Source organism: Magnolia sinica, chromosome 8 (genome assembly GCF_029962835.1).
Source record: "Magnolia sinica isolate HGM2019 chromosome 8, MsV1, whole genome shotgun sequence".
In the NCBI taxonomy this organism is placed as follows: Eukaryota; Viridiplantae; Streptophyta; class Magnoliopsida; order Magnoliales; family Magnoliaceae; genus Magnolia; species Magnolia sinica.
In genome coordinates, this window is record NC_080580.1 from 37617191 (window position 1) to 37623177 (window position 5987).

Here is a 5987-nt window from a genome sequence, read left to right on the forward strand (position 1 = left end):
TTGTGGCTATTTTTCTAAACAGTTGGTGTACACACAAGCGAACTACTATAATTTCTGGTCTTGTGGATTGATTGTTTATTTCTTTTTGTGGATGGTTGTAATTTCCCCTTTTGCATTGTGGAGAATGTTATAATTTCTTTTATTCAAGTTTGGAGAATGTTGTAATAGCATAAATTTCTTTCCTTGCTATTTATTTCTTTATTCCTCTGTATCAATTTGAATTTTTGATACACAAACCGTTCTAGTAAAGTTATCCTGCCATAAACCCTTGGTTTTTATGGTGTAAGGTTGTCCTTAGAACAACATGTATATCAACCTCTCAATACTCATTCATTTGAGGTTGTCTTTAAATTCAGCATTGTGGGATTGTCTATTACTATCTATATTTAATTTATTTAAATTCCACTGTTATTTTTTTAATTTGGCATAGTCCTAATCACCCCCTCCCCCCTCTAGGACATATAGCTCGACCTTTTCACGCCTTCAAGGTGCTAAACAGTCGTGATTATCTTTCGTACAGTTCTTAAGTTAATATTCAAGTAAACATGAGAAAAGTCCCTAGCAGAGTTGCCATTTTGTTTCGAATAAGATACAAATACATTTCATTTGGTAAATTTCATTCACTTAATAATTAACAAAAGAAGACAAAGAAGATAATCACATTATTTATTCATTCCAAGTTCTTTTACATTCTTTTCTCCTTTAATTCCAAAACAGACTTGTAATAGAAAACAAACAAACGGCATCATGTGCGAAGACAATAAGTGCTGGAAGCATCGTATATTGTAGACTATTGTGCACTGAACACCGCTGTGCACTCGGCAGTATTATGCTTTTTGGGATACTATGCACTGGCTAGCAGTATTGTGTGCCCACTTTATTTTGCCTTCACACTTGTCGTGCACTGGCTAACGGTATTGTGCGCCCGCTTTATTGTGCCTTCACACTTGTTGTGCGCTGGCTAACGTTGTGCGCTCGCAGTGTTGTGTGCCCACTAATGTTGTGCGCTCACACTTGTTGCACGCCAATAGCATTGTGCGCCAACATTGTTGTGCGCCGCACAACACCTGTCTCGCACAATGGGTGCGGACTTACCTCTCTCTCGCGGATCTTCTTCTCCTTAATTGGTTGCTAATGACCTCCTACTAAGGGTTCAAGGGTATTTATACCCCTTTCACACGTGTGAACATGCCACGTCGACATTGCGCGGCTTCCCTTGTGTGCCAATTCCTCTTTGTGCAGACTCCTTTATGCAACCTCCTTTGTGCGAACTCCTTTGTGCACTCTCCTTCATGTGAAATCCTTTATGCACTCTCCTTTATGTGGAATCCTTTGTGCGGACATTTGGCGCACAATGCTCCACTGCGCACAATGATCATCAGTACACAATGCCTCTCTGCGCACAATGATCATCCATGCACAATGCTCCATGTGCACAATGATCATCCGCGCACAATGACTTCTTACTGTCTTTCTCTCTTTTTTATGCCTCAACACTTCGTGCAACCTTTTACCACTTCGATTTAAGTAATTGTCCCATGGTTTAATATTTGCCCTGCGTGGCTTCGATGGTCATTCCCATATAACCATGTGATGGTAATTCTCACGTACCGAATTTGATTGGCCACTAGTCAATGGGCATCTATTAAACATCCTAAGGCAGAAAATCTCATAAGTCGGGGATGGTGGGAATGGGACACTATGCCCGAGTTGTCGGCCTACGCTGGGTGATGAGCCCCCCGTAATGACCTTTGAGTTTACTTAAATTGGCTGGTTATAATTGGAATAATAATGGTTTGGCTAATCATGCATACATAGTATATGGGCGATGACGAGTGACTAATTATAGATGCTGTAGCACGTGCCCTTAGATTTAGTGTGGTGTCATTTCGCTAGCTCCCAGACCATCGACTATCGACCCACGTACGTGATGTACGATGGCTTGGTAATTATGTTGTACGTGATGTACGCACGTGATATGCTATGTTGGTGACCAGTCATATGCATGGGTGATGAGCCCAAGTTCAACTGGATGAGCATCCCCGAGTCAATGTGCATTCACGCAACCATGCATTTAAACAAGACTGCATCATGTATTGTTTTGGATGCCTTGTTGTTTTTAACTATGCTTAGCTAAGGCGGTGTGGTGTGTAATCTTGAGGGGAATTCACACTGAGTTGGTCACTCATTCATCGAATATATAATCGTACAAGTAATATAGGTGGCTTAAAATGATATTCATGTCCATATTGATAAAGAGTAAGGTACAATTATCAAGGATGCATGGCTGTATCTGCCAAGAGAAGTTGCGTGATCATGCGGCTCAAGTTTATATGCATTTTATTATTTCTCATGTGTAAATTATGTAATTCTTGTATTTGTTAATATAGACACATTGTTTATATAAGTCATTTGGGCAGCCGTTTATATATTTTGAATGTAAGTGCAAAATTTTCCTTTATATTTGATTTGTCCTTCTTCTACTAAACTGCTAACTCTGAAAGAAAAGGAAAAGACCAAAAATACCTGAATTTGACTATCTTTAAAAGTTAACACTTGGGTTTTTGGAGAACGAGTCATATACTTGAGTTCCAAAAATACAGGGCATTACACCTCCATCCTATTATTTTCAATTTTTGTTGCTAAGAGCTAAAGCTTCGATATTTTTACCGTTCTTATTCCTTCGTGGGTGTTTCCCAAGATGTCCCACGCTTCCTTCTCCATTGTACAAGTGCATATGCGTTTAAATTCGTCAGAGGAAACTGCACAGTAAATAACATTGAGAGCTTTGACATTATAGGTATGCTCAATTCTCTCATTGGCACTCCTTTTGGATGGTTCTACCATCCAACACGACTTTTTCCATGGGAATTGTCCATCATTCTTCGACAACTTCCCAAACTGAATGGTCTAAGGACATTAAAAATGTCCTTATCTTAGACTTCCAATAGGCGTAGTTAGACCCGTTGAAGTACTGTGGTCGTATGACGACATTACCCTCTTGGTTAGATATCATTTTAAAGCTCCTTTGAATCTCGCTCTGGGTGGTTAAGCCTTTCAGGAGGAACCTTCTTTGGTATCACTAGATGATATATTGACAAAACCCCTGACAAAAGTAGAATTGGAAATCTCCAAAAGTCCATTGGGGTATGTGTGACATAGGTAATTATCGGCTTGAAGGGAATCAATGACATATCCAAGGAATTATAGCCTCAGTTGGAAGTTTTGTTTGTTTGCTTTTTTGTTTATATTTTATGTATTATTTTTGGTGTCCTAGTTTAAGTGTACATTTATGCTCATTAAAGTTCTATTTTTATGTACATCTCAAGTCTAGAGTCAGAATCATGAAAATATGAACACACACAATTGTATGTCTGGCTTCAATGAGACCTTCAATAACACTTCGATGTCATCGAAGTTTAAACTTCAATGTCTTCGAAGGTGTTCGATGTCATCTAACTGTCTATGACATTAACAAAACAGCGCACTATGGTTCATTTCAAATTGTGTTTTTGGGTTTTGTCTCCTCTGAAGCATACTCCTGCACTATTACTCTGAGTCTTCAAGCTATCCAACTCTTCCAATCTTTGATTCTCTGGAAGAAATCCCTTCGGTTTACTCATATTTCATCCATTTTTGAAGTGGTAGGCCATCTTTTCACTGATCTAATTTCAAATCTCCCCATTTTCATTGAGATCAATGTTTTTTTTTTCTTGTTTTCCTTTCCTAGTCTTCCTACATTGTCCCTAGCATCTTCCAGTTTGATCTTTGCAAGGTGCCCACAACAAGTGAAACTTCTTGACCCATGAGGGTTAAGAAGCTTTACCCCGCACCAGGCTGATAGGGCCAAGCGTCATATGCCGTCTCCCTCACCCTCACCATCGGTTCGGAGTGAAGATCCTCCTATCTCTCCAAACCAACTGACCAATAAGCTCCTTAAAAAATATTAAGGTCAGAAGGTGATTTTGGAAAGAAATGTGAATGTTTCTTGTGTCCAGCCATATGGAATTGATTCCATGTTGGCTACAATAGGTTGGGAAAACTTTTTGAAAATTGGGGGAATGACTCGTACAAATCTTGTTTATCAATTCCTATCCCGGTGTCAGAAGACTACTCTCCATCCTCCTTCCATCGAGGTCGATGTGGGAACTAGTGTTATCAAGATCACTCCAGGGTGCATTACGTCAATGATCAATGTTCTATTATCCCGAGTAGTACAACCTGACTATGATCTCAATTCTCTTGAAGTTCGGTCTATAATGACCAAGTTCTTATGTAATGGGAAGGATGAGCCATGGGTCCATGACAATGCCCTGCGGTCATCCCATATGCTGAGTTAGTACTGTGTCCTTCATTCTATTTACAAATGCATGCCATAAGGGACCAAATAGGGTCGACTTCACTCCATTCATGGTAGACATCCTTTATAATGTTGGGGAGGGCATTCAGCTATGCCTTCCTACAATCATTTTGCACCAAATCACGATGCTAGTCAGGGGGAGTAGACCCACTCACCTCCCTTTCGGCTATCTTATCTGTTTGCTGGTATGAGACTATGGCTTCACTACTACATCCGATGCGCCCGTGCTTGCGCCACGCATCACCACCAACAATATCAACGAGATGTAGCTGTTGGCGCTTACAACAACACATGCCGGGACCGATACACCGACTTCAGCGGCTGCCGCACCGACGTCAACCAGACTAGTACCGAGGTGACACAGCCACAGGAGCCCTCCATACAGGCCACTCCCAATTCTGCCGCTACATGACGATACATGAGGTAGCACGATCACTTGGATATACTATTGATGGAGCAGACGTGACAGGGGGAGTGTCTTACCAGACTCGAACAAATGGTCTAGACACTCCAGTGTGTGATTATCCATGTGTGAATGAATCTATAAATAAATATATATATATATATATATATATATATATATATATATATATATTGCCAATCACTGACAAAAAGGGGGATAAACATACTCCCATCAAATGTTTCGGTCCATCCTTTTGGAAACATTGGTGTTGTAGGAAGTTAGGGGGAGCATTGAAGAATTCATAGTGCAAGTGTCTTGAGTTTTTGTAAATCATGTACATTTTTCTCCAAGACATGTAAGTCCAATTTTTATCGAGTTGTATAGGTCTTTGTTAGGTTTTGTCACGTAATTGACAAAGGAGGAGATTGCAAGTACCTAGTTTGTCAATTAGCATGACTTATGAGTCTTAGAGTAAGGACAAAGAAGAATTAAGATTGAAGACTCGAGGGTTGAACGCATCCGATTTAAGACAAAGTAAGAAAATTGTAAGACCTCATCAAAGCCTAAACCAAAACTCTCTGAACATAACCCTCTATCTAGCCTACACATTCTAGGAAAAACAATCTTTAAGAATACTAGAAAGTTGAGTGGTTCAAAAGTTTGTGTAAAATGAATCATCTCAAAACAGACATTTTTGATGACATCGAAGTCAACTCAATGGCATCGAGCTTACAGCACAAATTATCCAGCAACAAATTGATTAAATTTTGGCATCGAAGCCACTTCGATGGCATCGAAGGACTCTTCTATGGCATCGAACATGTATTCAATGACATCGAAAAAGTGCTCAAATTGTCCAGCGACTTAAAGTTAAATATTTGGATTTTTACGATGGCAACGAAGGGACCTTCGATGTCATCAAAGGTCAGCTCGATGCCATCGAACTTAGACCCCAAGTTGTCCAGCAACCTCAAGTTAAAATTTTGGATTTTCTTGATAGCATCGATCAAGCCTTCGATGGCATCGAAGGACCTCATCGATGACATCAAATATCACTCAATGACATAGAGAGAAATGCAGAAACTATCCAACAACATTTCAAATATAATTTGGAATTTATTGATGCCATCGAAGGTCATTTGATGACATCAAAGGGACACTTTGATGCTATCAAAGACCCTTCGATGACATCGAAAATGATGAATTTTTGCCCTTTTTTTACCA